Here is a 10,749-nt window from a genome sequence, read left to right as displayed (position 1 = left end):
TTCCTTCCTTCCTTCCTTCCTTCCTTCCTTCCTTCCTTCCTTCCTTCTTTCCTTCCTCCCTCTCTCCCTCCCTCCTCTTCCCACCCTTTCTCCCTCTCTTTCTTTTTTCTTGCTCTGTCGCCCAGGCTGCAGTGCAGTGGTGCGATCTCAGCTCACTACAACCTCCACCTCCCGGGTTCAAGCGATTCTCCTGCTTCAGCCTCACGAGTAGCTGGGATAACAGGTGCCCACCACCATGCTCGGCTAATTTTTTGTGTGTTTTTAGTGGAGATGGGGTATCATCATGTTGGCCAGGCTGGTCTCAAACTCCTGGCCTCAGGTGATCCACCCACCTCGGTCTCCCAAAGTGCTGGGATTACAGGCATGAGCCATTGCACCTGGCCCTAATTTATAAATTAATAACTGCTTATTTCTAAAATAGTATTAATTTCTGTTAAAGATCAGATTTGGTAATTTGATGGTAAATAGAACCAGGAGGTATTAGGGGAAGATGGAAACCCATTGTAGATCAACGCATACATTTATTAACTTGATTTGTATACTTAAACTAGATTGCTGAATTCTGGCTAGAAATGTTTACTCCCTGAGCATGATTATAACACAAAACGAAGTTAAGAATACATGGGCTAGGCCAGGCATGGTGGCTCACATGTGTAATCACAGCAATTTGGGAGACCAAGGTGGGAGGATCACCTGAGGTCAGGAGTTCAAGACCAGCCTGGTCAACATGGTGAAACCCCATCTCTACTAAAAATATAAAAAAAGAAAAAAATTGCCTGGCATGGTGGCAGGCGCCTGTAATCCCAGCTACTCGGGAGGCTGAGGCAGGAGAATCGCTTGAGCCTGGGAGGCGGAGGTTGCAGTGAGCCAAGATCATGCCACTGCACTCCAGCCTGGCTGGTGGAGCAAGACTCTGTCTCAAAAAAAGAAAAACAAAAAAGAATTTATGAGCTAACCTTCATATATTATCCTTTCATAATATTTAGTTGACTTACATAATTAACTCCCTCACAATAATTAAGTAGCTAATTGTGGAGCAAGAATATAAGCAATCATTCTGGTGGTCCATTTTTGAGGTCTAACAATGCCAACTAAATCTTATATTTGTTATATTACATGCCAAATGGATATTTTATTGGTGAAAGTAACACCACAGGGAAGCCATCAGAATGTATCTACTAACAATCTTGTCCAAATATCTTTAACATATACATAGAAATACTGAAAAATCACGTGCACCAGTTATCAAAATGACATGAATGCTTTATCTGATTTAACTGCAATGAAATGGTAGAGTTTTATTCACTTAGATAAACAATGAAATTAATTGGAGCTTCATAAAAGTTTCGTGTGCAATGAGAGTATAAGGGAGCTCAGCGAGTTTATAGAGATCAAAAGAAAACTGTCTGATAAAAACAGGTAATTTTTGCAATAGATTTGAATCCTAGGAAGCAGGCTTTCTCTGTTGGACATTTGTGGCCTTTAAGGCCATTTTGTTTAATCTCTTTACTACACTTGTAAACTCAACCAAAAAAAAAAAAATCCCTGTGTGATGAAATTTACTTTTTATTATTTGCTTTTGAGAACCAGGACTAAATTCCCAGGGTAGGCAGTTAATGTTGGTTAATAAGATCTATGTTGAATGGCTTTTGTAGGTTTTCACCTCCTTGTGTGCCACTTAAGTAAGAAAAAAACAAAGAGTTTTCCCACGATTTTAGACCTTTTGTAAGACATGCTGAATAATGATTAGAGCTCCATGTCTAACTATGGTAGTCAACTAGACTTCCCGCTGGGGAGTAGATTTTTATCATTTTACCAAACCCTCAGAATTTACCTAGGAGACTTGTGATGGTCTGAGTATCAAGTCTGTTCAATTGCTCCTTTTCACAGCTGAAACTTAGAGTTTGGGAGAATCTCTGGTGTTGGGGTAAATTTGGATGTGTTTTATTATGTGTAGTAATTCCAACGTGTAAGTGAATGATAGGATGTATTTGGAGTAAAATGGAGGAGAAATTTTGGATGCTGAGAGTTGATTATTTTGTCTCCCCATGGGCGCTGGTAAATTTAGACTTTCATGTTTACTGTGCTAATGTAAATTTGGTGATAAAACATATATGTGATATAAATTTTCAAATATTGATACACAGACCCCATCAATTGTTCTTATTTCAGTTATTTTTATTTTTACTTTAATTTTGAATATAGTGGCAGTACTCGTCCATTGTTAAAGTAAATCTGACAGAAAATATGTGTTTACAAGGATCTTTCTATGGCCTGAATTTCTTCTCGATTCTTTCCCTATCCTTTGGGGAGAATTCCCTGTCATGTCAGTCTTCTCTTTCTCTGGATGTTTATAACATTCTGCCAAATATGCTAACATTTGGATAAATACATTGTTTTCAAATTATTCATTCATAGATTTGGCTTTTCTAGACACTTTGTGAGATCCCCAAGGACAAGACCTTATCTCCCTCTTTTTAAAAAATTTATTATATTTTAAGTTCTGGGATACATGTGTAGAATGTGCAGGTTTGTTACATAGGTATACGTGTGCCATGGTGGTTTGCTGCACCCATCAACCCGTCATCTACATTAGGTATTTCTCCTAATGCTATCTCTCCCCAGCCCCTGAGCCCCTGACAGGCCCTGGTGTGTGATGTTCCCCTTCCTGTGTCCATATGTTCTCATTGTTTAGCTCCCACTTATGAGTGAGAACATGTGATGTTTGGTTTTCTGTTCTTGTGTTAGTTTGCTGAGAATGATGGTTTCTAGCTTCATCCATGTTCCTGCAAAGGACATGAACTCATCCTTTTTTATGGCTGCATAGTATTCCATGGTGTATATGTGTCACATTTTCTTTATCTAGTCTATCGTTCATGGGCATTTGGGTTGGTTCCAAGTCTTTGCTATTATGAACAGTCTCCCTCTTTTTTTATTCCTGCTATTCTGACCCAATAGATATTTGATCATATAGAATCAATGAATACTTTGTTTTCATAGTTATGTATAAAAATATCTATGTTTCATTTTAGAGGTAACTTCTCTCTTTTTCTAACTTAGTATTGTATAACATACAGAATATTTCTCACTGTATGTGATCACAATGATCATGAGCAGCTTTGTTGAAAAGAATCATGTAATGCAATAGACTTTTTGTATTTCACACATGTAAAACTGTAGGTAGATCTGTGTATAAAATTGAGGTGTACAACATGCATTCTCAAATCAATGCTTTTTTTTTTTGAACTCTATCTCAAGAAAAGTTATTGTTTCATCAATTTCTGGCCACTTGGTTTTCTCTTACCCAAGGACATTGTTTGTCATTCTATTCCTATGGCTTGCTTTTTTTTGCCCCTGCCCTCTCTGCTTAAACTTCCAAGAGCCACAGGACACTGTTTTCCTTCAGAACTCCCACAATAAGGGTCACTTTAATGCTTAACAGGTTTTAGCTTACAAACTCAGTGTGTGGGAGCCAATGCTTTCCTCTATTTTCTTAAAAATCAAACTAGTTCTAACATGGAGATTCTCTTCCTACAAGACTGTTTGGAAATTTAATCTGAATAATAAGACCCTCCCTAAAAGGGTTATGACAGTCACTCACAGAACTGAGATATAGGGAAGAGCCAATCATTGTCTCGCACTGGTAACTTCAGAGATTCCCCTTTAAATATGCAAGCTCTTCAACTACTTTGCTACTCTTGAGGCACAGGGATTCTATGAGCCTTGAAACTTCAATGGCAAGGACCTTATCTTCAGATATGTTTTACACATAGCTGAATGATTACTGTTATTATAGAGGTTAAAAACACCTCCTCCTACCTGTCTTAGGGATTCTCCTTGACTTCAGAAGCTTTCTCCCTCTAAGCTCACACTCCTGGACACTTGCCATTATCTTTCATGTCTTTTACTCCATTACAAAAGTCAAAATTCTTGAGGCAAGAACACACAAAACTGGTTGCCTATCTGAAGGGTAAGAAAGAGGAGGCTCTACAAGGAGAAAGAGGTACATTAACTTTCCCAGAGCCTCACTGCTTTTTGCCCCTTGAGATTTAACAGAATTTTGATCATAGAGACACAACTGATATGCCTCATAAAGCAAACACCATTTTCTTTTTTTTTTTCAGTTTTCTTTTCTTTCTTTTTTTAAATTTAACTTTAAGTTCTGGGATACATGTGTGGAACGTGCAGCTTTGTTACATAGGTATAGATGGCAAGCACCATTTTCCAAGGAGCTTGAAATTCAGGGAGGTGTGGAAGAAGACTACTCAAAGTGGCAGCAGGTTTGAATGGCCACAGAAGCAGCTGTTTTTCTTCCAAACCCAGGGACAACAGAACTGTGGCGTAGTCTTGCTCTCTTGTCGTGGGACCCAGATGTGGCATATACCTCCAGACCTCAAACAGAAGTTCCTCTGCTAAGGTTAAATTTATACACTTTCTTAAATATGAACAAAATTTAAAAAAATTGTTTCAGCTCTGTCCACCTCCAACAGGTAGGCAAAATAATTACTGTGCTAGATCACAAAGTAAAAATGAATGCAACTTGGTTTTTGTTTCTTCCCTTTCCCTTTCTTTTCTTAACCTTCTTTCCCCTATTCCAAATATTCTGTGATATTTATGAAAAATTAGAGTATATTAAAAAGCTGGATGATGATTTACTAAACACTTGCAGTGGTCCTATAGTTAGATTTTGAACGAAGGAGAAAGCCTTAATGCAAAATTTACATCATCACAAAATATCAGAGTCTTCGAGATCCTGTTAGCTCATATGACTAACTTTAGTTAAAACTGTAAACATGGCTCAATATTTTTGAGAAAATGATTATAGTATTACCTATATATTATCATAAGGTAAGAGATGATGGGTGGAAATTGCGGGGGATGTCTGGTACAGAAAAAAATAGAATTTACTAAAAAATTTGCAACTACATAACAATTTATTTAATACCCACATTTAATCATCACTTCAAATTATTTAAATCTTATTTTCATGTGAAAAAGGTTGAGCTCTTCCACATTTTCTTTTTCATGAATGTTTAATAAAAAAATTAACTTGGACTCCATTACACTTGTTCAAAACGCTTTTAAAAGATTTTTTTAAAGGCCTCTTTTAACATTAACACGTCAGTATACTGTAGTTGACACTTTCAAAAGAATTAAACTGCTAGAAAAATGGTACTCCCTTTGGGATATTTATCAAGCCATGCAATATTTTAAAATGTGGTAAAATGCTTCTTGTTTCAGTGAATGAGAATGGTCTTCTTATATAATGCAGGGATGAAAGAAGATACTTAGAAAAATCAGGGAAGAGTGAAGAAGACACTTCGAAAAATCGGGAAAGATTTTCATCATAAGGTGCAAGCGAGGGCAAGAGTATAATATGTGTGTATGTGATACATAAGATTTACTTCTAAACAATTTAAGAGGATAAGGGATAAAATCACCATTCAGTTTCTAAGTGAACACAATATAAATAATATTGATGATGACCAAAGGAAAATACAAAATAAGAAATTAAAAGTCATGAGAAGATAAAGAAACTGGATCAAAATGAGAGTTCAACAAAGGGAGCAATGAGAAAACTAAATAGAAAAAAAAAAATAATAAATATAATCTCAAACTACAGATGCAGAGAGACAAAGTATAGGAGGAGAGGATGTTTTTTGTAGAAGGGGGTCCATGGACCTGTGAAGTGACCATCTGGCCCTAGAGTGCCCCACCTTCCTTCTGGAGGCCCTTCTTAGTGCCGCCTTAGCTGGTATCTTGCTTTGTAGAGCACAGCAGATAAGTCAGCATCTTCAACAGAGCCCCGATTCAATTCTGTATTCTCTCACTATCTCCTGAACTCCTTTTTGGAGTTCCCACTCTTATTTTCATCCTTTTTGTAATGTAGTATGATTTGCTCACTTCAAAAATTAAATTTGTGCATTAGACCTGTAACACTGTTGAGTTAAAATTAGAGAATTCACAAACTTTGATGGCAACGATACCTTGAATAATAAAAGTAAACACATATATAGATCTTATGGTGTTTTAAGCACTTTATGTATATTAACTCATCTAATCCTTTCAAAAACTCTGAGATATGTCTTATCATCATCACCATTTTACAGATGAAACAAACACACAAATACGAAACACAAGCTATGAAATGGAGAAGGATGTGAAACTAGGCAGTTTAGCCTTCAGTATCCATATGCTTAATCTTTCTGCTATACTTCCCATTGTTTTGGAAATGGAAACCAAAGAGTAGATCATATGATGGCACCTGACAAAGTCTTATTTTATCATAAAAAATGCAGCCAGTGCTAAAGCTACCTACTTACCTTTAGCACTTCTTATATTTCTAGGGTGAGTAATGGCATAGTCTACCATCTCATCTCATTTACATAATACTTTGTTTCTCTCCCTGTTTTATCCTCTCTCTGCAGTTTTACTCACAACTCCTGTGTTTGTTTCCTGGAGTTTTTGTAACCTATTACCACAAACTTGGTGTCTTACCACACCAGAAATTAATTCCTTTTTCACAGTTTTGGAAGCGAGATTTTTGAAATCAAAGTGTTAGGAATTTTTTTTTTTTTTTTCTTTTTCTCTAAAGGCACCACAGAAGAGTCTGTTCCATGCCTCTTTCCTGACTTCTGGTGGCAGCAGGCAATCCTTGGCATTCTTTGACGCGAAGCTGCACCATTCCAACCTCTTTCTACCTCTTTCTTCACGTGGACTTCTTCTTTGTGTGTCTGTCTCTTAAATCTCTCTCTTCTTTTTAAGGAAACCAGGCATTGTGTTGAGAGCCCACCGTAATTCCAGGATGATCTCATTTGGGAATCTTTAATCTAATTACATCTGCAAAGACATCTATTTACAAGTAAGGTCACATTTAGTGCCAGTGTTAGGACTTGGCATATTTTTTTGGAGACCACTATTCAACCAGCTATACCTCCTCCACATTTCCTCTATCATCTAATTCTACTTTTAGTCCTTTACTGTTAAATGGATTGACTGTACTTTAATTAGAAATTGAATATGTTAATAAATCCTACATATTTATTCATTGTGCAGATTCCTGAGTCTGAGTCTACTGACAAATATACCACATCCTCAGAGTAACTTGGAGTCTCTTAAAATTGTCTTGCTGGCCTGTAGCGGAGACTGTCCCCATAAGCATGTCCCTTAAGACGGATGCCTGGGTCAGAATACATAATACAGTAGGTATTGTACAAGCTCTAGTAATATTGGTATTGGTGACATTTTAATAGAAAAAGGAATTTTGGTTTATCCTAAGATTTTTCATCAAAGGGGTTTAAGCTGACCTCTATTCAACTTCTTAAGATGAGAATTTTATGGAAAATTATATTGTAATATTTACATTTTATCTAAAATATTTATAAAACATAACTTTCATACATTTATTATTTTCTGATATGATATCATAATCATAAACATAATTTTTATGCTTCCGTGTGTGGAATGAATGCTTCCAGTCAGACTAGAAACTTTAAATCATTAATTACCTCCCCAGGGCTTTGCTTCCTGTTCTAATGCCTTCAGTTTACTTATTACAATTTTAGCATAAAAATTATTTTTCCTAAACCAGATTCTGTTTTTATTTTTCTGAGTCAATGTCTGATAGGTAAGATATTTGAAATTTTCTTTATGTGCTGAAAGTAACCTCAAAATAATTTGGTAAGATATTGGATAACTATTATTTTTCTTATTTATAAGAGCATAACAACATAAATTATTTCATTGTAAGATGCAGCTTATTTTTTGTACCACGATGATTCTGATTTTAGAGATGTTAAATTGAAAAAAATGCCTCTTAGAATCAATTATCCTTAATTTCTAAATCTATGCATTAAAAATCCTTGAACCCATGCATTAAAAAAAAAAAAACTTGTTTGTTACCTTTTATTACAGTGTGTTTGCCCTTGTTGCCTTGTTTGTTTTTGTTTTGTTTAATTAGTTTCTTTTCTTTATCCAGTTCCTTTTTATAAGCACGAGGATTCTGAGAAGCACTGCCCCTCCCACGTGTCACACTCTGGGGAGAGACGATTGGAATACCTTCTGGATCAGGTATCTTTGGTGATCATTCCACCTAGTTAAGATGAAGCTGGTGATACCTTTCGGCTTGTTTCAGGTAATGTAACCAGGTTTTCCAGTGACTTGTGAATTAACAGGCTAAAAGCAAGTTTTCAGTTTCTGGAGAAGGGGTTCCCAATCTCATTTGAGGGTGTTGGAGGAAAAATCCCTTCAGAAAATAAAGCATGACAGTAAGATTTTAGTGTGCAGGAAGTAAATTCAGTTCCTTTGGAGATCAGCATGCCTCTATTCAATTCTCTCCTTAATCCCTTATGAACCAGATCTAGCAGGGGGTTGGACCAGGAAATTAAGTGTAGGGTTATAGGTGATAAGATAAGGAGAGGCACTCCCTTCAGGAGTTAAGATTCAGGAAATTTGGTTTGCACTTTAGCCAGTATAAGGCATTTCACCAGGATGGAGAATATGTGCTCTCTTGAACAGAAATCCATGCCAGCAGTAAGTGATGTGGAAGGATTTAGTGAAATTTTGCCAATAACCCCAGGCTTACTGCTTAATGAACAGAACATTCTCCTGGGACTCTAAGAGGTCCTATGAAATAAGGGACATGAATGATGTACTTTCTTTTCTGTTAGGCTTAAGAAATTCTGTTCTGAGTGCAAATAGAGAGAATGATTTCCATCTTTCCTATTAGATAGCAGATATCTTTACATCTTGGATACATTTAGAAAGAATAAAAATGTGAATGATTGAAACCTCGTCAGTCAATTGATTTATTGGAATTCCTGGAAGAAGACTGAGTAAACACAATCTCATTCTCTTTCTTTTTCTCTCTGTCAATTCTTCTTCTTGGGTTCCTTTACTATGGGATATAAATGAAACAGTGCGATGTAAAACTAGTATAATGATGGTCAACAGTAGGTCCCCAATACATCTTGGTTATTACTGTTATTGGAGAGAATGATAAAATTTGAAGCTAGGGGGGAAAAAGAATAGTACAAACTGGAAATGAATTGGAATAAGTGGTGCTTCAGGTTGCCCTCAATTTGGTATCGGTACCTCAGTAAATCAGAGTTGCTGTGACCTGGGCTTTAATGATTTAGAAAAAACAGCATTAGATTAAAAGCCAGAGACATATTATAGTCCTAGTTCTTTCGTTTACTAGAGATTTGACCTTGAAAAGCTTAATTTGTTTAAATCCCATTTCCTCATCTGAAAAATGAAGACTGATGATATCTTTCTTAACTCCATTTTGTGATGATCCAATGGAATAAAGTGCTGTCAAAATGTGAGGTGTTATTTTTTTATCCAAAAAATTCAGTGAATTTACATTTTATAAGTTAGTATATGCCATCTCTATGTCTTAAATCCCCACAGCCTCAGGCCAGGAAGGTGTCCTCTTTTCATTGACAGAATCCCAGTAACTATTAGTTGTAACTACAACTATTAGTTACAATGAATGGTTACTATAATACTACAAAGATTGTTGTTGTTATATTTAATTTAAACCACTTATAACAAAAATAATAAGTAGTTTACAATCACAGTCACAAAACAACCACACCACCACAACAATCAAACCTAGAACAACTAAGGGGACAAGGTGTACAGGGACTAGGGGTGTAGAAGAGCAATTTTGAAGAGGGAGTCAGGGAAATTCTCATGGCAAGTTGACAAGTTGAAACCTGAATGAGATTTGAAAGAGTTAATGGAGAAAGATGTGCATCTGTATGGGGAAAGAACATTCCACAGGGAGAGAGCAGCTAAATCCAGTGGCTCAAGGTGGCAACATACCTGATGTGTTCAAGGAGCAGCATAGCAATCAGAGACGTTACTCAGTGGGGGATACTCACCATTGACTTCTGCAGGTTTGATGATCCCTTGGATTTGCCTAATCCATCCTGTTACATATCAATATATATACTTATATTTTACATAGAAAATATATTATTTTAAAATATACTATTTAAGCACATATACTACATAACTATACATAAAATATAAGTACATGGACACAATGCACATGTGTGTTGTGTGTATATATTACATATGTATATTATATACATGCACCTGTAGTATATATGTGTATATATAATATATAATATTTTGATTGTACTATGTATAGCCCTTACTCCACAATTTTGATATCAATCTTTTCCAATTAATTGTTTTAAAAATATATAAATACGTTGTTGAGGATACCCCACATGCATTGTTATCTGGGCTGAATAGTTTCCAAATAATAATTTGAGTCAAGTATGTTATAGAGAGTAAATTGACAAGATAATTGTTCTCACATATTGTTGTCTTAGCAAAAGTTTGGGGAGTATGCTACATAATATACTTACAATGAGGCATTTTGTAATAAATGTAAAATAATAACAAAATATTACACTTGTATAAGTAGGATTTTTTCTTGCTATCTGGAGGAAATATTCTATCAAATATTAGACTTTTGGTCCTGGAAAAAATATATGCATAGATTTGTGAATATAGATAGGTATCTTTATATAAGTATTAACCTACCTATCTTTCTAGCTATATAATTATATACAAATACATATATGTGTTTATAAATGAAGTAAATAAAAGTTAGTTTCTTAATCCATGTCTTTATGTTCAGCTTATTTATCTTTCTATTTTCATACAATTATATCCTATTATATTTTAATTTATTGGTTCTTGTCTAGATATGACTTTATCCTCTAACGAAGT

The 10,749-nt window shown here is 35.5% G+C and overlaps 1 long non-coding RNA gene across 1 annotated transcript; it reads left to right on the top strand.

Annotated features, from left to right (window-relative positions):
* The first annotated feature begins 5,238 nt into the window (after positions 1-5,238).
* LOC111546154 lies at positions 5,239-9,326 on the top strand. The gene is made up of 3 exons (XR_002732670.1): positions 5,239-5,383; positions 7,057-7,202; positions 7,979-9,326. It is a non-coding gene; the product is annotated as an uncharacterized LOC111546154 (long non-coding RNA).
* Positions 9,327-10,749: the final 1,423 nt, after the last annotated feature.

Source organism: Piliocolobus tephrosceles, chromosome 11 (assembly GCF_002776525.5).
Source record: "Piliocolobus tephrosceles isolate RC106 chromosome 11, ASM277652v3, whole genome shotgun sequence".
Classification (NCBI taxonomy): domain Eukaryota; kingdom Metazoa; phylum Chordata; class Mammalia; order Primates; family Cercopithecidae; genus Piliocolobus; species Piliocolobus tephrosceles.
This window is presented reverse-complemented; position numbering and strand designations above follow the sequence as displayed.